The sequence below is a fragment of the Thermobia domestica genome, chromosome 5 (genome assembly GCF_964235325.1).
Source record: "Thermobia domestica chromosome 5, izTheDome1.hap1.1, whole genome shotgun sequence".
In the NCBI taxonomy this organism is placed as follows: domain Eukaryota; kingdom Metazoa; phylum Arthropoda; class Insecta; order Zygentoma; family Lepismatidae; genus Thermobia; species Thermobia domestica.
In genome coordinates, this window is record NC_137458.1 from 117,458,921 (window position 1) to 117,484,310 (window position 25,390).

The following is a 25,390-nucleotide window of genomic DNA, read 5'->3' on the forward strand; positions in this document are numbered from 1 at the left end:
GGCCAAAGAATATTACTTCGAGCTTGAAATAACTGACTTAACGATAAGGGACAGAAGGCGTACACTTCGAAAAGATTTAGGATTTAGATTTCTGGGATTTCGGCCCGTCACGTATGAGGGATGACATCCCTCGGCGAGCACACTATTCGGGGAAAGGGAAGGAAGGAAGCGACTTGGGACCCACAAGTTAGGTACCACCCCGGCATTTGCCTGGTGTGAATGAGGAAAACCTCATCCAGGATGACTGGCCTGAAAAAGCTTTTTACACTTTTTCGACCTAGTGCGCCCACCGAGAATCGAACCCAGGGCCGCTCGCACCGAAAGCGAGGGCGTTAGCGACTACGCTACGCGGGGCCACATACTTGGAAAAGCGTCAGAATGATCAGCAAAGGCAGCACTGAACCATGACTTTGTCTCATGGATGTAGCCCCTACATAATGATTGATTGCTACCTACGCCCCAAAATCCTTAAGATTATACTTAATAAAACGACATTTTAAGTCATTTTGCAGTTTAATAAAGGTTCTTATTCTTTAAAATACTTTTTGTTTCGGCTTGTCTGCACTTGTCAACTTCATTGTTAGATTTAGTTATTGTAGAAGTGAGAAATTTTAATGCACTGTTAGGAGATCAAGATTCGTAAGGGAAAAAACAGTAGTGGCTTCTGAGGGAAGTCACATTGATAAATATTATACTAATTTTTGGAGTTTAACGTCCCATCTTTATGCACTGACGCTAATGGAAACGGTGATGATATATAATGTTGGAAAGATAAAATTTTTAGGGAAAGAAAGAACCCCGAGAAAGCCACCACAAAGCTGGGATTGAACCAGGGACCTTACGCGTCAGAGGTGAAAAATCATACTTTCATCGTTTCAAACTGAGAAAAGAAAACTGATCTACCATATATATATATATATATATATATATATATATATATATATATATATATATATATATACGGATAGCTATATAGAAACAAAGACTAGGCAATTATGTGACCTTGATATTGTAGAGACCTGCACGGGCCGAATTTTTCGGCCCGAGCCCAATCCAGCCCAAATGTACGTAGGCCCGGCCCAGCCCGAGCCCGAAAAGTTTTGGAGATTTTCGGCCCGGCCCGATAAGTTTTTTAAAATTCTTGGCCCAAGCCCGGCCCGGGCCAGATAAATTTTCGAAGTTTCATTTTGTAACATTTTCCACACATCTTCAACGTTTGCCTTTATTCTAATTACCGTTTAACGAATGTCAATAATTATTAAAGAATTGCAATTAATCGGCCCCAGCCCGGCCCGACCTGAAGAGAAATCAGTGTCGGCCCGCCCAAGCCCGGCCCGTGCAGGTCTCTATGATACTGTCAAGTCATTGTTTTGATGGGCATGAATTAAAATATAGGAAACGGTAAAGACAAAATGCAGATTCTGTTACTGGCTATAGGTGGTTAACCTATTTACCTCATAAAGGTTCTTATATCCTCAGTGACAATTCATTTATCGTTTATGCATCGAAACACAAAGATGTAATGAAAATCACGTAAATAGGTTCTATAATGACTCACTTCTTTCTTCATCTGTGTTATAATATGGGAAGTGCGTCAAACCATGCCTTTTTTCCTTTTTAAGCAGCCTTAGGCTATATTTTTTGTGTATATGTTACATAAGATTAATCATTACATTCTCTTTGCTTTAGTTGTTTGTGACCTTCAAGATTTTGGCTCAAGAGAAAACAGTTCTGAATTACATGAAGGTCAACATGTCCAATGCTCAAATGGGGGGCCCAAGATAATATATCATTAACTTCTGTTCCTCCATGCATATCCTACACATAGTTATTGTTTAATCTCTGGTAAGTAGACATGCATGACATAACTTCTTGCATTACATACTTTTATGACTCTCTGTTGTATGTAAAGGATTTGAACTCTTCTGTGTAATTTATTTATTTCTTATCATTGTTACAAAATACCAGGGTATCCTATTATTTTTAAAGTTGACTTTTACGCAAAAGTGTGTAGCATGTGTAGAAAAGCTCGATTGGTTGGTTGTTTTCTTTGGAGTTTAATGTCCCGTTTCAGTAATGAGACTATATGGAATTTTGACCTTCACTTTTACGTGGAATCCTAAACACATACGTATGCTTCCACAGCGAATCAGAAGTCGAGTCCAGGTCCTCCAAGCTAAAGACGTTTATGCTAAGCACATAGCCACGTGGTGCTCGGGTTGGACACAGTTGATGTAGCAACCGTCCCCGCAGAATATAGGTGATCTCTCAAACAGTTTCTTTTTTTATTATTATTTTCCTATCCTAATTATATGTTCATACTAGTTGAATATACCGATGCTTCGCACGGGGACTGTATTTGGAAGTCAACGCCTGTGGGAGTATCACCATTGATCTCAGCGACCACGAAAACTATGGATTTGATAGAATACTAATATCCGTCATTTTGGGCTTTTTTTTTTTTTTTACATGTCTCGGTATCCCCTTCCCCCGCTTTCTCCCGCCCCGCATCCAATTGTAACTAAATTTGCAAGTAATTGCTAATGGAACTGTCACCAATGATTTCAGCGATCGCGAAAACTATGAATTCGACACTAATATCGGTCATTTTCTACTACTTTTACATGTCCCGGTAAAAGCGTGGTGGCTCAGTGGTTGAGCGTTCACCTCTGGTGCTTGGGGTCCCGGGTTCGATCCCATCCTCCGCCAAATGGACAAACACCGTGCTCGTGGGTTTTCTCGGTGTTCTCCCGTTTCCTCCCACTTTATTCATTCCACCATTTCATTTACTTCTCACCGTCTCCTTTAGTCAAGCCGGCATAACTTTGGGACGTAAAACTCAAAGATTTCATTTTCATTGTTTTGTTTTCGTATTACTAGTAATATCAGTAGTGGTATTCCCTGTCGTATTAGTATAGTAATGAGTAGTAGTAGTAATAGTAGTAGCAGTGGCAGCAATAGTGGAATTAGCACCAATATTCGTAATCGTAATTGTAACAGTAATATTAGCAGTAGTAGTTGTAATATTAGTACTACATACGTTGTAGCAGTTTTACATCTCTGTTACTGTAACGCACTAATGAGCTGTATTTTATAATAAACATGGCTGGACAGAGCGAGTACAGATAACACATAGACAGACAGAATAGGGATATAGAAAGCAAACCTTGAGTCAGGCATGTAGCCAAGGGGGGGTCCGGACCCCCCTTTCGAGACCAGAAATTAAAAAGAAAAATAAGGAAGGATGAAAAAAGTGAAATGAGAATAAGAAGGATCGCATTTAAAAAATTTTAAAAATCAGGAAGTTTGTGGTTATTCTTTCTTATAAGGAGACTTGTATTACTTTGGTGGAGAGGTGAGCGAGATATCCTTGAAGAGTCAGGGAATTTGAAATTTCTAGAAAAGTTACGGAATTCTCAGAATTTCTTGAAGAGTTACGGAATTCTCAGAATTTCTGCTACTAGTCAGGGGGATTTCAAGGGAGATTTCAAGCTCCCAAAAGTATAGTACCGTTGGGTAACAACGTGGACATATTTTATCATAAATTTTCGTCATTGCATCCTTGCAGTATCAAACATGTTATTTCAAAAACAATTTTCTACTGCTCCTTTAACCTGTCATTGGAACAGACAGTAGTTGACGCAATAATAAAAACAAAAATTTATATGGAAAGAAAGTTCTGTTAACATTTGATTCAACAGAGAAAAGAACACAGATATTGTAAAATATTTTACAAGACATTATTGAGTATGTACTTTTTATTATAGTGAATATGTATTTTTTTATAATAAATGGGGTCATAATGAAAGGAAAATTGTTATATTTGAATGAACAGAGGAAGAATATAAGAATTAGTCCCAGAAGCGACAGTCCTATTAGCGACAGGAACTGTTATCTGTCCTATGAGCGACCGATTCATTTACATTGAGATGATGGAAGATGATATGATTCCCTCTCGTGAGATAAGTTTGCCTCTGGCGTTATTAGCGCCCGAACAACCTTGCTACGAAAAATGTACGTGCCAGTAATACAGTTCATCAAATATATTTTCCCTCTACAGTGAGCACAAATAAAACTTATTTTAATTTTGAGTTAGGTTTGACATAAAACATATCAAATAACTTAGCGAGACAACAGGGACATTTCCATGAAAAGTATATTCCTATGTAATTATTGAAAATCCAGTTGTAATATCCCCTTTCTTCAAAAGCTCTGTTTTCTGTACTTAATTTGATTCAAATCTAATTACTCACTAAGCACAGTAATATATCTTATTTTGAAAAACTTAAACGTGTAACAGTTTCGCCAACTATCTATTTTTTAGACTTCCAAGACACTGAATAAAATGAAAAAAAGTCAATAATAAAAGACAGCTTTTGAGATCCTTTACATCTGATTGGCTATTCTCAACCAATCTCATCAATTACAATGCAGTTCACTCTAAACAATCCAAAAGGTAAACAAACTCTTTAAGCTACAATAGCTAACTCCCTATTGTAAGCTACTAAAACGTAAACTAATTGCTTAATTTGCCTTCTTTCCTTGTTTTGACTTATACATAAAAGCTTGTCGTATAGCAATCTGAAATAACCCCTTATAACTACACGAACTGTTAAGTCCTGCGAGAGATTTGCAACTTGTGTAATAATTTCTTCGAATACTTTTTTTTTTTTTTTTTTAGATTTCTTTGATATCCTCAAGTGGTAAACACCCTCTTTCCATGGGCACCCGATGGGAAGGCAGGGATCACCCCCTGGTTCACCACGTAATATAGCAAAACACGTATATTAAATACCAGATATACCGGACATGGTACAGCAACCATGAAGATGCCCCTCCCTAGAAAATATTCTTCGGGCGCCCCTACCTCTTTTTGATTTCTTTCTTATGCCATAAACATATTCAATCTAAACTTATGCTCAGCACCATTTTAACATGAAATTTTTAATTATATTAGAATCATAGACAAAAGCGGAGCTACTCTAAATATTTAGTTAGTTTTCCCCTTGATATAGTCAGTGTATTCATAGAAAGTAATTCAAAAATATAATATTAGGAAAAACGTATAAAATATTGTTAGTGTAATGAGAATAGTCTCACGTATTAAATTCAGGTAGAGCGAAATTTTTCATAGTACATTTTGTTAGGTTCTAAATCGCATGAGCATGAAACAAGTTAAAGAAGAGAGAACCTTATCTTCTTCCATTATCTTAGTATGAACGAATCGGTGACTCATAGAGCAGTTAACAGATCGAATCGGTCGCTCATAGGACAGTTAACAGTTCCTGTCGCTAATAGGAATGTCGCAAGTGGGACGACACCGAATATAAATACTGTAAAATCTTTTTCAGCACGTATTTTTATTTTATTTTATTTTTATTTTTATTTTTATTTTTATTTTTATTTTTATTTTTATTTTTATTTTATTTTATTTTATTTTATTTTATTTTATTTTATTTTTATTTTTATTTTTATTTATTTATTTATTTTTTGATTATTTTACTCGAGATTTCTCATGGATTGTTATTAAAATACTTACCAACATATCCTCATTTTATTGTCCTAACAAACCAATATATGTTGATAGTAAAGTAGTTTAGATTGATCGAGCTCCTGGGGATTCAGAATTTCATGTCATGCCCCCCCCCCTCGTTATGAAATCCTGGCTGAACAAACCAATATATGTTCCAGTAAAATAGTTTAGAATGATCGAGCCCCTGTTGTGATGACCACAGTATTTCATGTCACGGACCCCCCCCCTCACGATATCCTGGCTACGTGCCTGCCTTGAGTAATCTTTCACACGATTTTCCCATTTGAGAAGGACAAAATAGACATTGCAATATTATGACGACACATTTCTCATTTTCCATTGCATATTGAAGAATTGACTTGACATATCAGACCTGGTTGTTCTCAGGCCGGTTACGCCCGGCCCGTTTAGAGCCCGGCTCGTTTGTGCCCGGCCAGTTTAGGGTCCGGCCCGTTTGTGCTCAGCCCGTTCTCCGCCCGGCTTGAGATTCGGGCCGGGTCGAGAAGGACACAGAATACATATCCATCCGTATACACAGGCTGTCTTTGGGCCTGGGTTTGCAGGGCTCTGATTGGAACATAGAGACGTGGAGTGAGTAGCAAGTCAATGAACAGAAGCCACTATATTGAACTGCTGAATTTGATTGTAAAATATGACTAGAAAGTTTGAAACTATTTGTTGAACTCAACTATGTTTGCTAAAACTTCCAATAGGATTCAAAATTATCTAGAAGCTATGTTGTAGAGCAAATGTTGAACGAAATAGAGCATGAAATTTTCATTTCTCCCTTTGTTGCAATTTTACTTCTCAGAATGACAGGCGTAGCGACTTTGAACACTGTTACACTACATGACAAAGGTGACAAGATGAAAAATGATTTCCGTGATTTACAGATGTTACTGGAAAATGAAATCTTCAGTTTAACGTCCCACGATTATGCCCGTTAGGCTAAGGGAGACGGATGATTAATGCATGTGAATGATGATGAAAGAATTAATGGAATGAGATTGTGAGAGTAAACAAAAAAAAAACACGAGAAAAACCACTGATATGATGTTGTCCAACACAAATTTACTTGGGCCAGGAATCGAACCAGGGACTCCAGAAACCAGAGGTACTCGCTCTACCACTGAGCCACCTTGTCAAACGTTACTGGAAATCAATCAGCAGCAGTGTTGGCCGAGCATGTGTAAATATGAAATGTTATCTTTAACTTGATATCCCATGATAAAGTCATTTGGGCTAAAGAAGACGGATGATTATGAATGGATTCGTGGAATGATAATGTGGGAGGAAAGGAAAGAACTTGGAGAAAACTTACTGACAAGATGTTTACCACTTACTATCGCATTATAATATTGCTTTATGGTTGGCTCAATGGTAGAGCGTTCGCCTCTGATGCGTAATTCCTTGGTTCGATCCCATCTCGCACCAAGTGAACTTTGTGGTGGACGAACACCGTATGCATGGGTTTTCTTGGGTTTCTCTCGTTTCCTCCCACTTTCATCATTCCACCATTTCCTTCATTTCTCATCACTGTCTCCTTTAGCTTAGCCGGTATAACCGTGAGTCCTAAAACTTAGTGATTTCACTTCATTTTGCCTTGTGTCTGAGAATGTTGAAGGACGTAATATCATTCATACCTGTTCCCCGATCGGAAACGGCACAACATGCCACTGTTATGTATGGTTACGAAACATCGACAGGCGCTCTGAACAAACGGATAGAAATATTATAGCAAGCTAGGGAACAGCCAGATAGTTCTTATTGTAGATAGTACGCTAAAGAAAACAACAAATAAGAAGCAGCCTGGGGCCTCTAAGCATATAAGTACGCAATTTATTACTCGTAAGGATAATTCTGTCAATCTCCGCACAAATAAGCTGAATCACAAAGCAATGAGACTCCTCTTCATCAATAATAATACGCTTCAAGGCACGAGATAACAATGTATTTGGAACTTGAGAAAAACAAAGAAAAGTTGTATGTGAGGAAGAAGGGATTTATTATGTTCCTATCCACAACTATTATTTCTATGGAGTTTTGCTGTACCTCAAGCTAATTTCAAATAATATAAACGTACAGATAGTATGTATGTACTTAAATGCTTAGAGCACGTACTCCTAGAAAAGGTGGGAGTCAGAATTTTGGGTAGTGCAGTATCAGAAAGATACTTGACAGAGTAAATAGTGTTGGTGTCAAATACCTTGCCCACACATTACCCTGTCAAATGTATGCCATTTTGCCGATCATAGCCCTTTATAAACTGCAGCACAGAAATTTAAATTGTGCAAAAAATTTTAGCAAGTGCAGTAGTAAATAACATTTAAAAAGTTTTAAATTGAATTTCCACAAAAATATGAAAGTTCTATTTTGCAATTTGTTTTCAACAAAATGAAAATTCATTTATTATTATTATTATTATCATTATCTTATTATTATTATTATTATTATTATTATTATTATTATTATTATTATTATTATTATTATTATTACTTGTTATGATTATGATTATTATTAATAATAATGGTTTATAATACTAAAATACTGAAAAAAAATTTAAAGGTTTCAGCTAAATCCCTGTGCTAAATCCCTGTGGCAGAGTTGAAACGTTTAATTTACATACATTCTTTTATATATGCTTTTCTAAGTTATATTAAGTCATTTTTAACTCACAAAGCCGTAATAATTCATATTAGGAAAGGCATTTGCAAAATAATTTTGCAATAAGCATGTATACCTGCAGTTAAAATACAAGGCTCTACTCTTAATGTGAAGTTATCAAGGCAAATTTTAAAGGCTATTTTTTTAACGTTAATTACTATTTATTCTACCGAAGATGATGGACAACTAAAACAAAGTCTCCCCCACCACCTTCTCACTCCGAATCTGATAACTGTATATTTAGGTGCTTCTCTTACCACCAGAAATCCCCACATATGAAAGTTTAAAATTTATCTAAACATGTATGAAGAATAGATTTAATTTTCATAATAACACGCTCATGTATCGTTTAAATATTCTATTACATTATTCTAATAGCATGATAAGTTACATATTTTAGTATAAATGATAAATGTATGTTTAATAGAACATTTTTGGCTTACTTTATAATAATCGGGAGTAATAAGATGATGCTGGAATGCCAATCAATGAGACAACTGAGAATTAAAAGCATTATTACTATATATATATAGGGATAAAAGTGTTTCTGAAAAGGTAGGAGGATGGTAGGTAGCGGCATGATGTTACGCTGCTGTTCCCCCTGCCTATCTTTGCCCATTGTAATTTTTTTAGGAACTGGGGGGACGCCGTACATAATTTTTCGGGGTTGTGGGACGGTCCTATGCTACTATACAAATTATTTTAATTTGGCAATTTTCAAAATTTAAGCGAAGTAGCCCTATGTACCACTTCCAAAATTTAAGAGTTGGGCCAAGGTACCCTTGGCAAAATCAAGAAGGCATTGAGTCTTACGACGTCATGCCACGTGATCAGGTCATGTGACATCTCTCAAGCTAATCAGAGCTGAGTATCCTGAAGTGTCCCCAATACTACCTCAATACTTCTAAAGACAAAAATTAAATATTGGTAGCATGTGCTTGATATTAGCTAAAAGAAACAGTAATACCTTTTCAGTGACATTCAAGTGCATTCAAATTGAGATGGGAATTTACGTGTGTTTAACAAAACTGTTTTCTAAAATAAATTAAAAAAAAGTATCTTTTCCTCGCAAGGTCAGCGGCTTGCTTTCGCTTTTGTGCAATGGACAATAAAGGGAAGTAGGGTTGTTTATTTGATTGTTTTATCAGCTTAGGTGGAATGAATAGTAACAGGTTGTTGCTGTTAACAGGAAACAACTTTCGCTGTCATTTGTATAATCACCCGCCGCAGGGAATGATTGAACCACATATTAACGTGCAGAAAGCAGCTTTGATTAACCTATATGTGTTTTTTTAATAGGTAAAATTTATTTCGTATTCCATCTCCTGTTTCGTATGGTTTACGAAACTGTTTTAATCTCAATCGAAAAACAAGTGGCTAGTAATCCCATAATTGCTGTTTGCTTGACAGATGGTGTATTCGAATAAAATTAGGTAAAAGTGGAAAAACCGGTGTAAATTAGTTTCCACAGCTTCCTGAGGGCTTGCAATCATGAAATATAACTTGCATGCCATCGAAAAAAAGAAGTTACAATACTTAATTCATATTATCTTTCAGGATTGCTATTATTAGTACATGACCTTCACTGCCGTGTATATACGTAGGAAGTAATTGTGAATGGTCAGGAGCAATTAGTTACCTCAAATTATTACGAAAATTTACTTGGAAATAAAATACAATATTTATTGAAAAATTTTCTTTCTTTTAAACATTATTACAGTAATATGTTATCTATTGAGTTACTCTGTTTAAAAAACTACTAATTTTTGCACATTGAGCCGTTGAGCCTGACTTACTAAAAATAATACAAAATTTACCAATTTTCTTTTGTTTGTTTTTGATAAGTGAAAGGAGATAATGAAATGCAACTTACCACATAGATAATGTAATTCTACAACATAAAATATGAACTTTAAGAATTTTCAGTGTTGCCAACCATAGAAATTACAGTGTTGCCAGAATAACAACGCCCCAAAAATCTAAGTTAAGGCAGCGACTAGAGGAACGAACTCAACTGCATTTGGATACGTATCATATTGTTTTCGTTTCCTGTGAACTACTTTTTAAATAATACCAAGGTAGTTGCATTTAGTTTGTAATAAAGAAAATAGTTTTAACATACAGTTATTAAAACTAAATTATGATGTTCGGTTTAGGTGAGGCATCATTTCGGTTCGGTTTAGCTCGGGTGAGTTATCGCCTAGAACCGGCTTGGTTGATTGAGCTGTTAGCTCGGCTCACTTCTCGGTTCGACTCGATACTAAATGAAGTGTGAGCCGAGTCGTTCGAGCCGTTGACAACCCTAACCCGGGCCGAATAATTTTGAACATGTTGAATACGCGACAAAACGTACTAGCGACAAAACGTACCACCGACAAAACGTACCACTTACCCTGAGGGATGCTTGTGAAGGGTTTTCTGAAAACACTTTAAATAATGACAAGCGACAAAACGTACCACTTGCCTGGAGGGCTACTTGCGAAGAGTCTTCCAATCAGCCATCAAATAATGACAGGCGACAAAACGTACCACTTGATAGGACAGCATATAAGTATATATATATATATATATATATATATATCGGCCAAAATAAGGTTAAAAGTCGAACAGGTTGGTGGTGAGAAAAGTACCGATGCAAGACCAAGACTACGACTAAGGCTAAGACTAAGACCATGCCTGCAAGATTCTCGCAACACCAAGACCATATCTGTAAGATTCTCACCGGACCAAGACCAGCAAGAATCTTGCATATGCAATATTTGAATATTTGCTGATTTCCATCACACTTTATCCAGGCTTTGGACCAGGGACGGATAGGTATTATTAGAGGGGCGCGGGCGCTTTCTCCCACAAGGGCCACCAGCATCTCAATGTCACAAATCAATTGCATAGTTTTCTTTCTACAGTAAGTCAATAGTATTAACAATTGACAATTAAAACCTGATATTCTTTCATCAGTATATTATTCTGAATTGTTCAAAATATTATATGAAGTTCAAGGAGAACGTATACTATATTACAAAATTAGCAGATGTTTTAGTGTACTAGTTTTTGATGCTACTGTTATCTATCACTTTTGCATTCGAAATATTTTTTAATAAATCTTTTTCAATAGACATCAACATAAATGTTTTCAAATGTTCCTGAGACATGGTACTCGTTAGCCTATTTTTAATGTGTTTCAGTTTATTTAAGTTTTGAAAAAAATCTTTTACATGTTACCTGAGTTACGGGCAAAGTCAATAAAAATTTGTATGCTGGAAACCTGGATAAGTATTTGCAAAATTTACAATTCTGCAAAATTAAAAAAACAGCACATTGGACAATTTTGCAACACGTTTTACATTCGCTTTCCTTGTAAACAAATGTATTTTCTCCTAATTCTGAATCACTTGCACCATCAGACAGTCATTTTTTCTCGGTTGTGCTCGTCATCAAGACTGACTTTCAAGGATACCCACGTCCTTCAAAAGTCCAAGAGAGTACATTTATAGTATCCTTGGAAACTTCTTTACTGAAGTTTTTCAGAAAATATGTAAGTTTATCGAAAGGCACGTCTGGAAGTTCTGTTGCTTGGTTGAAATGTCTAGGGTCCAAATAATCCATAAAGTACATTGCTTCTTGAATCTTGAAGAAATACTCGAAACTACCATGTCCAATATTGTGTTGAATGCTTCGATGCAGTACTTGGTCATTGAATAGAAGCAGCTTCATCTTCATATTCACAGGAAAATCTTTGTCCATCTCTGAAGGCGTATTGTCGACAGGTCAATAGAAAAAAAAATCACGTTCTAAGTCTTCAAATTTGTTGTTGGCGCATTCTGCAAAACTTAATGCTGCATTCTTAACGGATTCAAAATCATCTCTCAACTCTTTCACTTGGAACAGAGTAGTCTGCACCATCCGATAGGACTTCACTAGCAGCACCCTCTATTTGGAGATAGTTTGACAGAGAGGTCGTCACTTGAAATATCTTAAGGAACATTTGTGCTGTCCGAGTTGTTTCGAACTTGAGAAGATCTTTTATATATCTTTTCGCTTTACACCTAGTTTTTGGTTTGATATTTTCTGTAGAAGCAATTTTCTTAATTATTATGGTCAACTCTATATACAAAGCACTTTCTGGGTTCGAAAAATGACCATACTTTTACTGAAAAACAATGTGTTTTCTACCATCTTGTTTCCTCAATAACTGTAAGACGCCTTTGTTAACATTTGATCTTCCAAATGTCCATTCGCTGATAAGACTCATGCATAAATATCGCACAGTCATTCAGCAGAACAATGACACAGAATCAATGCAATTTTTTGTCAGATCACATATGACATGATTAAGTATATGAGTGTTACACCACACGTGTAACTGAGTTTCGTAGTGGTTAAGCGGTTAGCGTATGCGCCTTTGTGGTGGGAGACCTGGGTTCGATTCCTGGCGGGAGCTCATGTGCTTCGGATTTCCCGTAAATCAGTATGTCCCGTCTCATATAGCCTCGCTGCTAAAAGGGCCGTTAAACTCAAAATCAACTGAATCACAGTGTAACTGATCATAGGTGAATTGAAAAAATCCGAATATTGTCCTTGCATGTTACTTGAGCCATCGGTTGAATTTCCAATACACTTCTTAATATCAAGGTTCAACTTCTGCAGAATTTCCAGCAGTAAACCGCAAGGACACTGGCCTGTGGTAGATATGCATTTTACAATGACAACAATACTTTGTTTAACAACCATTTTAACAACATACTGTAAAACAACAGAGCACTGGCCTGAAACTACTATATCTTGAGTAGTGTCTAATAGAACAGAAAATATTGAAGCTTGAGAGACTTCTTTCGAAATATCTTCTCTGATAAGTGTGCTGATAGCATTCAAAACATAATTCATCGTGTTTAATAAAAGTTATGCGACCACTATTCTGCTTACTTCCTCGTATATGATTCTTCTCGGTGACCTTATCTAAATTACTTTTAAGCGGAAGATCAAATTTGCTTAAGAAAGGAATAATACCCAAAAAGTTTCCATGATCTATAGCTGTGTCTTTCAGTTTATAGACTGCTACATTTCCTCTGTAAATGAGCCCTCTTTTACCAATGAGTTTCTGCACTTTGACAACTCGATACATTACCTGTGTGTTCTTCTCAACCTTATACTGCCGTTGTTTTACCTGTTAATGAGGAAGTAGTTTCTTAACATTTTGTTCTCTTTTGTTAGATATGTAAGCACCCACATTGGTCTAATGTATTTTGGAAGACTCGTGTTCTCTTACTCGCTGATAAATGTGTTTAATGTTACGTTTGTCACGTACAGAACCTTTAAGAGAAGTTTGTTCGATCTGGAGAATAATCTGTGAACATGCTGAAAAAAATGCTTGAAGTGGTACGTTTTGTCGCGGATTAAATATCCGAAATGTTTTAATTAGTCTAAGGCAGGTTGTAATTTATATAAGTGGTACGTTTTGTCGTGGAATAAATATCAGAAATGCTTTAATTAATCGATGACAGGTTGTCATTTATGACAGGTCGTCAAAAGTGGTACGTTTTGTCGCGAAAATTCAAGTGGTACGTTTTGTCGCTGGTACGTTTTGTCGGGACACCGAACATGTTTGGCCGGTGTCCTATAACTTTTAACAACTTTTGCCTCGAGCCCCAATACTTGCTCCTCTGGAACTCAAACCCAAAACCTTGCCTCCTGAAGACTTCTCGATGACCGATATCGGTAGTGAAGTAACTTTTTTAGATACAAACTGCCTATCTTTCATGGTTATACACGGTGTTGTTAAAATATAATAATAATAATAATAATAATAATAATAATAATAATAATAATAATAATAATAATAATAATAATAATAATAATAATAATAATAATAATAATAAGTAGTAATAGTAGTAGTAGTAGTAGTAGTAGTAGTAGTAGTAGTAGTAGTAGTAGTAGTAGTAGTAGTAGTGCTATCATATATTATTTATAACTATGTTGGCTATGTAGGATACTTGAACGGAGTACTTTAAACTACACACAGGATTTAGCTTGATTTGTCTCGTTTGGCTTGACTCAACTCGAAACTCGACGGGAATTCGGGTTGAGTTTCGAGTCGAGTTGCGCGTCGAGTTGGAGGAAATTTTTTGAGCTGAGTTCCCAAGTCGAGATCAAAAATGTCTGTTTCGAGTCGAATTTCAAAAAAACTTTCTCGAACTCTCTCGTGCCCATCCCTAGTGTTTAATTAGCCCTCGCACTGTGAGTTGAATGAGATAAGGCGAAGGTCAATTGTTGGTGTGGGTATATCCAACACACTACCTGGTTGTGGCAGTTCAGTTACAGCGTGAACTTGAGTAAGGACAGAGTAAATATAGGGCCTCCACAGAGCGTCATAAGGGCGTGTATGCTGTACAAATTCAAACTTGGGTCAAACGCCACTGCAGCGGGGCGGATGATATGCCAGGCCTTTCGTGAGGGTGTCGCGACTGCGTAGACACGGCAGCGGTGGTTTAACAAGTTTAAGGGTGGTGGCGAAGTACTCGAAGACGCAGCATGTGCCGGAAGACCAACACATGTACAAAATGAAGATCTTCAGATAGCAATGGAGGCGAACAGTGACCAAACCTGTGAGGAACTGGGACTAAGGTCCAGTATCAGTGGAGAAACCATTTGGCAGCACTTTTGTCAACTTGGGAAGCACTACAAGTTGAGTCGATGGGTCCCACATGAATTGACTCCGGGCCAGAAGACAACGCGAGAAGACACCCGTGTTTCTTTGCCATCTTGTCTGAGGAAGGAGACATTTCTGAACAGGGTGTTGACATGTGATGAGAAGTGAGTTTTGTACGAAGCTGCACGCCGCCGTCATCATCGATTAGCCTGTTCCACAGTTTTGGAATCGGTTGGCCATGAACCGGTTCCAAAACAGCCGAAACCAGCACTGCACCAGAAGAAGGTCCTCCTGTGTGTTTGGTGGACTGCTCGCGGCATCGTGCATCGGGAAATCCTACCAGCTGGTCAGAGCATCAATGCAACTTTGTACTATCAGCAGTTGAGTCGTGTTCAAGAAAAACTCAAAACTCTGGAACCAGCAAATTTAAATCACAAAGGGGTCCTCCTATTACAGGACAACGCTAAATCCCACCATGCTAGGATGACCCGGGATACCATTCAACGCCTTGTATAGAAAACACTATTGCATCCGCCATATTCCCTGAACATTACGCTGTCTGATTATCGCCTGTTCCATTCCTTGGACAATCACCTTAGAGGGCGCCAGTTCAAATCCCTAGTAGAGATGCAAAATGCACTTGATACCTTCTTCGCTTTATGACCTACCAAGTTCTACCGCGATAGAATCCATGGTCTTCCAGAACTTTGGCAGAAGGTCGTCGATATTCATTGGGACTGTTTTTGATCTTCCAGGTACGTCTTAGGTGACATGTCGATGTTCGAAGGTGGTGGGTGAAAAAGCGACGGAACTTTATGGTTACCTTTATAGAATTCTCCACACCCCAAATGCATGTCAGAACTATAACATCAATAAATAAGATTGCCCACTAGATAGAGTTTCGTGACAAGATAGAAACGAGACAGAGCTCTTCGAGTAAAAATACAAGTGTAATAGTAATTGCGAGACGAGACAACACTTACAAGGTACTTTTTCGAAATGAGATAGTCTCGACAATTGTCTTGTTGGCAATCTTATTACTGAAATAAAAGTCCAGGGTAATTTTTAAATCCAGTATTTTCCAATCTGTAGTCTATGGACCGCTGGGAGGGCCATGAGAGATCACACCTGGATATTTGTAGTGGACAATAAGAATATTAAGGTACCGTTTTTATTCTAATTTTATTTATTTTACATCGTGTTTCCCTCAATGAAATTACCAAGCTCCTACAGAGTACTCTTCCCTCAAGACAGCTTTGAAGTCCTCTCCCCAAGTATCATCTTGAATACTCTAAGCTTGAACCATCAAAGTATATGTCACTATGTTGTCTGCGTAAAAAAAGACAGAGGCAACAATCAAGAAGTTAAATTAGTGATGCAACAGTCTGTAAAAAGGAAAACATTGAAGAACAACTTATCGAGCTGTCTTGTGATTGGACGTGCAATATGCCGTTTCCTTCCTTACCGTTACTCGAGTTTTGTTTTCAATGAAAGGACTCTCACCCTGAAATTTCTAAAAGGGCTGTTTGTCATTTGCTACTATATATCTGTAAAGGACAACATTTTCTGATCTAGTATATATGAAAAATGAGTACAGGAACAAACTTAACGTGGAATCAGATCCACTATATGTCTGAAGTTATTCAGTTTTGATTCAGAAACACCGAAGTTGAAATCTGAAAAACAGCATCAGCTATTGCACTAGATGAGTGTTGAATTCATAATATTAGGCCTAACTAGTGTGATCGTACTTTTCCGAATATATATTTACAACCATGGTTGACTCTGGAACGTTAAAATTGGGGGGAAATAGAATCCTAGTAGATCCTAAATAAATTTACGTCAAAATTATGAATAAATGTGAATTTGCTTGAATTATGATTCAACGAGATCCTCACACTAGCTTTGCAAATGCAATAGATAAAATAAGCATGAGGTAATTCCATCAGTATTTGTTGTTCGTTTGTTTCCGCTGGATTATAAAGTCGTGAGATGAATATAGAACATACACTTGTTATGTTTTGCATTATCATATATTATAATGAAAGAGAGAATTGAAACTTTTGTTTAAGTTTCTGAAAAGGGAAAATTTAAAGACCAAAGGAAGATCAAAGATAAGTAAGAGAAAGAAATTTATTTACATGAAAATGAAGAAAACCCTATACCAGTCTATGCTTTCTGTACAACGGACATTTCAATCACACCTACCTAATACTTGACAACGGATATGACTTTATTTATTCTGGCTCTCTCTCTCCTTCTTCCTTATGGATCAGCATTGATGCATTTCATCTCCTCAACAAATTATTGGGGAGACACGTCCCCCTCTCCCCCCCTCTTTCCAGAGACGCCCGTGTTTACAACAGTATTCTGTTGTCATAAATGACACATTTAATATAGCAAAGTTTTAATTTTATTGCTTCATTTTTTATGATATGTAAAATACATTTAAAAAAACTCACGTTTTTAATTTCATGGATGCCATGGAATTAACGGTCGCTATAGGGGTTCACGTCATCAGAAAAACTAGGAAACACTGCTTTAATCCAGTATTAGGCTGCTAACCTTTGAAGCTAGGCTTAGGACATTTCCGAAAATTAGAGAAAAATGGCAATTTTGTCAAGTAGTGTAATATCATTTTGGCATACTTTATTATTATTATTATTATTATTATTATTATTATTATTATTATTATTATTATTATTATTATTATTATTATTATTATTATTAATTGAACAAAGATCGTCAGCTCAGATTGTAACTCCGTAGCTATGAATTCTCATAAATCTCTTTCAGAAATTCTTCTGTCCCATGAGGCGATTGTGAGAATACTATTTCTTATATGAGCACGTATGTAGGTTTCCTTCCCTGAAATACTGCATCTTTTCCACTATTAACGGCATTAATGCAAAATAGTCTTATACGAATTGTTTTACAGAATTTTGTTTAAATGGGTGTTTGCGTGGCTGACACAAATGCATGCCGTGCCCAATAGTGGAAGATCTCGTTATATTTGCTGCAATGTAAATTTATGTAGAAGTGGAATTTATAATTTCGTACAATAAAAAAAAGTGCGGAAGAAATACTTCCTGGTGAATGCTTTTCTGTTTAAAAAAATATTTAAATGAAAAATGAGGTTTGCACTGAATAAAGATTACTCAAGATAAGGTATCTATTGTAAGAAAGTAGCCTATTCATTCTTATTCATGCATAAAGAAATGCTAATAAATGTAGGGAAAAAGTATTTTACAATTAAATTTGAATAAAAAGATAATTTCATTAAAATGTCACATTCACCTTAGAATTTATGCAGATATTACGCAGCTTCCTGACTAATAATAATAATTTTTAATACTTTCTCGCTGGCGTAGTTTCTAGCGTGTGTGCCTTTGGTCCATGTGGTCTTGAGTTCGACTCCCAGGGGAGAACACATACAATTTAATTTCACAATCATTCACATTCATTAATCATCTGCCTCTTTTAGCGCAAAGAGCATGACCGTGGGAACGTTACTTCCATTTTTTTTATATCTCCCTCTCCCCCCTCTTCCAAGTTGCACCGTCAAAGTGAAGTGATAAGAACCATTCCAGATCCAAACCTCATCTATGTTGAAAATTTGATTGAAATCGGTCGGGTGGTTCTAAAGTTATTAAGTCACAAACAGTGGTCGAACTGAGACGGTATGCACTGGTATGCCATACCGCCTTTGGTTTTACAGTGTTGAAGGCATACCGTCTCTGGTTTTCCAATGATTAATACATACCGTCACTGGAAAATAGATGCTAAATACCTTTGATAAATCCATTTTTATACACAGTAATTGACGAAAGCTTTGCACGTAAAAGGTTTTGTTTCTGATGTAGAAATAATTTTTAAGTTGACAACACCGACATTTTTCTTAATTTTTTGTTTTTAAAATGAGGTGTCTGCAAAGAAGTTCACCTAGTTTATATTTTGATGTATTGAATTGTTTCTTCATTATGTATGTGTGTATCTTCTTGCCTTAATGCATATAAATGCCGTGTTTTGAGCATGGGTGGATTTAGGAATTGTCTGCTGTGGGAGCGGACCTTCCGGGTGATTGAAATGCCCCATAGTCGAATGGGGGACGGGGAGTCTTCCCGCAGGAAATTATTAATATCCTCATTCGGTTTTTGAGCATTTTCGTGTATAATTCTCTATAATACAACATAAGGGGATTTTTTTTTTTCAGAAAGTTGGAGGAAATCAAAATCTCTCCATGCCCCCCCCCCTTCCGCGTTACTACAGAGAAGCTCTCCAATGGTTTTCAGTACTTATGTAAATTGAAATGCAATCTTTTAGGCAACATACCCTCACTGCCTTTCAACATTTAGGTAGCCCGTATGTGAAGTCAAAATCGTAGTAAAACATATCGCCTCTGTTTTTTTTTCCCCCCCACTTCGAACACTGGTCACAAACATATATTTATTTATTTTAGTAGAACAGAAGTTGAATTGCATATTTCTCAATAAAGCCATTCGTTCTTCGAAATTCCTTGAATGTACTTTTTCTGTTTCAAAGTTATTTGCTTAGGATTGATGGCCAAAATGTATAAACTTGTGATAATTTCCATTCCACTGAGCTTTTTAAAAGCTTGGATTGACTTCCAGTAGATGCACTTGTCAATAGTCACGAATTGTGCAATATTATGAACGCATAACAAAAAAAAAAAAAAAAAAAAAGTTTAAAGATGAGATATATCCTAATTAATGGATTTAATTAATTATATGGGTATAATTAATGATATGTATATGTGTTCAAACTCTCATGCGTAGTTTCCGAGAAAATTAAAAGAAACTATTTAGTTTTTGTATACATGAAAACTGATACTGTAAGGCAACTCTCAAGCTATTAATATTAAACTGGAACCCAAGTATACTCTCAACAAGTTTATGACACTAGTAAGACGATTGTATTCAACAGGGATGGCTAACTGTTTTAGGTTTGAGGACTACTTTCTCACTTCAGAAATTATTAGTGGTTGACTTACCTTAATATATACCAGTGGTGTCTAATTATAATGAACCCGATAGCCATTCTTCCACGCATTTCATAGCACCAATACATACTCAGGAATCTCGCATCTTCACTTAATCGTAAGGGTTTTGATTTATATCTCCATCAACAGCGTATTACCTCATCCAGTTTTCTCTTCATTCAAGGATACCACAAGGTTCAGATTTGTCTCCATTCCTTTATCTTTTTCAAGTGGCGGACATCCCACTTTCTCCGTCGACTATCAGCATCTTTCAACACGTAAACAATGCTACATTTTTGGAACTCGATAAAATCTCAAAATGGTTCAAGAAATAATAGGTATTTTCTCTTCTAGGCGCGACAAATGGTATTTGAAAGTCAATGATGACGATATAATTAATTGTGTTCATGTCCCCCGAAAAACGCACCAAAGTAGATGTCCTCGAGTCAAGAAAAAAGATTGCTTAGCGCCCTTGAACCAAGTAAACGCGATCCATACTATAGCTCCGTATTTGTAACTTTTTTTTTTTTTCAAGGGAGGACCAGCTTGTTAGTCAGAATGTTCAACGAACTATCTTAGTATTGCTCCCTTTGAAGTCAAATTTATCATATTTTAAAAATACTTTGAGCATATACCATTATACAAGAACATTTTTTTTTTTTACAATAGTATTAACTAAAACTCTCTTAATTGTACGTTGCTATCAACAGTATATATATATCCAGGGTGTTTCAAAACAATACCGACAACGTTTAGGAGGTGATTCCTGACACCAAGATAAGACAAAAACTATAGACCAATATAGGTGCACAAATGCTTCCTTTCGGAGTTATAGGCTGCGAAAAACATGAAAAAATGAATTTTAAAGCTCCATAGCTCCAATACTATGGGACCTACCTTAGTCGGGTCAAGACTTCATTTAGGAACTAGTATGTGCCCTATTCAAATATCCAAGTTTCAGAATGCTGCGGTACTTCCGAAACAATTTTTATAGAGGTAGTTAGTGAGTACTTCAAATTATATGTCCGTAGCCAAATTCTCTCCATAAAAATTATTACGTGAATACCTTAGGATTCTAAAACATGGAGTTTTGGATAGGACACATATTAGTTCCTAAGTGAAGTTTTGACCCGACTACGGTAGATCCCATAGTTTTGAAGCTATGGACCTTTAAAGTTCATTTTTTCATGTTTTCGACAGCCTATAACTCCTAAAGGGAGCATTTGTGCATCCAGGTTGGACTATACTTTTCGGCTAATCTTGGTGTCAGAAATCACCTCCCAAACGTTGTCGGTGTTGTTTTGAAACACCCTGTATATAGTTGATATCTATCTATCTATCTATCTATCTATCTATCTATCTATCTATCTATCTATCTATCTATCTATCTATATCTATCTATCTATCTATCTATCTATCTATCTATCTATATATATATATATATATATATATATATATATATATATATATATATATATATATATATATATATATATATATATATATACTGTAGTATCAACAGTATACAATGTGTCCGTAAAGTTGCGCAACCCAAAGTTGGATCGTGTATATCTTTCGAACCAAGAACGGTAAAGAGCTGAGACTTGAAACAAATATAAGCATGTTCTATGTAAATATTTTCGAGATCATAACCAATGTTGGAATCTGTAACGTTTTTGTGTAGTAACGAAAGAAAATACAGAAAGTATAAAATAAAAAATGTACAAAATGAAGAAAATCAATATTTAGTTGCAGAAAACCGATTCCCTGCGGGTGAATCCCTGTGTATATGTGCAGTATGCCTCCAACATTTGTCCATTGGTACAAAAATGTGACAAATTTGATGCATTGTTGCCATGTAAAAAGGTTATTTAATGCAAGTCCATAAAATGAATGCTTTTGTGCAAAAACGCGTCTCCTGCCAACACTGTTGTCGTAAAATTACTGCAACAGATGTGTCTTATGTTAATTAATGATAAGAAATGAGAATTTGCACATAATTGATAACCAGAGTTTTCATGCAAAAAATTGCGATAAAAAAATTACTTACCTACAGCTGACAACCCCGGCAAAACTTCCGACTAAACATTAGAAATGTTAGGGAATTTTTTTGGCGACCACATCCTCTCCAAAAATTTGTGTCCCTCCCATTCTCCGGACTTAACATCACCTGACTTTTTCTTATGGGGTTACTTAAAAAATGTGGTGTACAAAAATAATCCCGAGAGCATTGAGGAACTGAAGACGAATATTAAAACAGAAATTCAATCAATCACCAGGAAGACTCTTTAAAAGGTGTAAAGAAACATGATGAAGCGTGTAAATTTGTATTTACAAGAATTCAGCAGCCACTTCGAGCATATGCTGTAAGGCGCCCTTCTCTTTCCACGAGGATTCCAGGGTTGCCAATTGTATGTGAGTAATTGTTTTATCGCAATTTTTTGCATAAAAACTCAGGTTATCAATTATATGCAAATTCTCATTGCTTATCATGAATTAACCTAAAACACATCTGTTGCAGTAATTTTGCGACAACAGTGTTGGCAGGGACCGCGTTTTCTGTCAAAAACACCTATTTTACGGACTTGCATTAAATAGCCTTTTTACATGGCAACACTGCATCAATTTTGTCACATTTTTGCACCAATGGATAAATGTTGATGCACACTGTACATATACAGAGGGATTCACCCGCAGGAAATCGGTTTTCTACAACTGAATATTGATATTCTTCATTTTATTTAACACTTTCGGTACTTTCTTTCGTTACTACACAAAAACGTTACAAATTCGAACATTGGTCATGATCTCAAAAATATCTACATAGAACACGCTTACATTTGTTTCAAAAATGAAATGAAATTAAATCTTTGAGTTTTACGACCCACGATTATGCCGGTGAGGCTAAAGGAGACGGTGATGATGAGAATGAATGAATTGGTGGAATGAAGAAAGTGGGAGGAAACGGGAGAACCCCGAGGAAACCCCCACACATGGTGTTTGTCTACCACAAAGTTCACTTGGCGGGAGCTGGAATCGAACCTGGAACCCCAAGCACCAGAGGTGAACGCTCTACCACTGAGTCACCGCGGCCCCTACATTTGTTTCAAGTCTCAGGTTTTTATCGTTCTTGATTGAAAAGATATACGCAATCAAACTAGGTTGCACAACTTTACGGACACACTGAAGGTTATTAAGAATAGTTTATAATAATACATCAGTGTAAGTTATAAGTAGAGACTGGATGTTCAGGCATTAGAAATCGGGAAAATAGGCAGGCAAATAGGCACTAAAATAGAACTGGAAATAATGAAGATAAATACTCAATACAATTAAAAATATATATTCAAGTCATAGATAATTTTCAAATAATACAGAAACATATCTGCTTGTTAATATTTTGTTTTGCTGTATGTATAAAAACTAAGCTTGATACGCATTCCATATATATATATATATATGTGTGTGTGTGTGTGTGTGTGTGTGTGTGTGTGTGTGTGTGTTATTTATATTATATATTTTCCCAATGAAGACACATTTTGAAGAAAATGCATAGAATAGGCAACGTTAGGCACTAAAGCAATTATTTAGGCAGTAAGGGGCGAAATGGGCAAAATAAAATTGGTTTAAACTGAAAGTTTAACCCCCCACATAAACTTTAAAGCGTTATTTTAAATCATATCTTTAATATTAAAGAAAAGGCATTTCGCCTAACATCCGGTCTCTAGTTATAAGAAATTGTAAAATCTTTACTTTATTAAATTGTATAGTACATTATTTACATATTCTATACTTGTTTGAGATTCTGACTATACGCTAGCGTATGATATGAAATGCACTTTAATTTTAGTTTTTTTTTTTTTTTCCTGTTCTTTCTTGGACTAATGTTCAATAAGAGAACCACAATGGCAGACCTTGAAGACCACTTGTGGTCTGTGTACCATAGTTTGGAAACACTGCTATAGGCTAGTCTCACCACTCCACCGACAGTACAACTCCCACACCTCTTTTCTCCTTACTCTTTCTTACTCGTTACATGATATACCCTGACACCCGGATCAACTTCAAGATGTATTCCATTGAAAATATTTTTCCATAGTACAGAGAACAGTAATCTTACTCTACTAGCAGGGCTCCAACAATATCACATCATTGTCTGTGTTAATGCGGGCAAGAAGATAACTGAACTTGTTGCTCTAACATTACCTACGTGCTGTGACACATTTACGATAAAACATGCTTCACTCTTCACTCCGTTCATATAAACAGGTACTGACTATATCCAATGTTATGTTTATGATTAAAAGATAATAACATCCAAAATTCTACAATATTAACTATTAGTGTATAAAGCGGAAAACGTCCAAAGATGTGACATATACCAACACTATCGAATTCAGAAGAAATATTTGGAGGCGGCAGATTACCTCTTGAACGATTAATGTGAGTTTTATAGCAAACCAGAATAAATTAATGCAATATATTATGTATAAAAAGGTAGCCTTTAGGGGAGGGGAGGTTGCCCCATCACCCTCCTAATTGATCTGCCAGTGTACACCAGTTGATAAATTTCATTGAGCAGAGCAGATCGGAACTATGTTGGTGAGTGTAAATCCTCATGCGCATTTCTCGAGAATAACCTGAAACTTGATGACGTACGATAACCATGCCACCTATTAAGATCAAACATAATAAAGCAATGCTTCTCAACCTGTAGTACGCGTTCCAGTGGTGGTACGCGAGCTGCTGTGAATGGTATGTACGACTTATGATGGTATTGATAATTAATAGCCTTTGCTGGTAAGAAAATGGAAAAGATTGAGAACTCTTGTACTAAAGAATACAATATACTCTCATCAAACTTTTCGTTATAAATAATAGCAAGACAACAATACAGTCCGGATGTTAATCGAAAATACCTTAAAATGATTTAATTTTTCTTTAATTTTAATAGCTTGGAAAGATGAGACATATATGAATCAATAGATCACACCAAGCTGAACAAAGTGACATGTCTGAGCATAAATTATCATGCGTATTTTACGAGAAAAGTCGAGAAAAAACTACTTTATAGAGTTGCTCAGGGAACAAGACGAAAACAGAAATAACATTTCTAATCTCTTCTCGTAATTTTTGTCGAATTCTAATCTCGTGTTAATTTTTGAAGAATTATTTTCTCGTATTGCATCGAAATTTTTCTAGTCTCGTTTCTTTCTTCTTCTTCTTTCTTTTTTTTTGAAAATGTATATACAAAACTTATGATCTGGTTTTCTTCTTAATTTTTGTCTAGAAGTTATTCAGCGTCACGAAAGGACTACGAAGGGTGTGATATAACATCATTCAAACCATATTTATTGTGTAAAGATTTGCACAGCTTTAAACGATGACAAATCATCATTATTTTAGTACAAACACTTCAACAGGATATATATATATATATATACTGAGTCCCAAAGTCAAAATAAAGCGATAAATATATATAATAGTATACCTTTCAGATATTATCTGGAGAGACCGCCAATTGCGTTGCCGTATAAAGAACCATAAA

At 36.0% G+C, this 25,390-nt stretch overlaps 1 protein-coding gene across 1 annotated transcript in view; it reads left to right on the plus strand.

The window, feature by feature from the left end:
* The first annotated feature begins 1,756 nt into the window (after positions 1-1,756).
* The window catches only part of LOC145684681 (retinol-binding protein pinta-like), a 57,250-nt gene continuing 33,616 nt past the window's right edge, over positions 1,757-25,390 (plus strand). The window contains exon 1 of the mRNA XM_081757065.1: positions 1,757-1,845. The gene's annotated coding sequence lies outside the window, so the exon portion shown is untranslated. The remainder of the gene's footprint in view (positions 1,846-25,390) is intronic.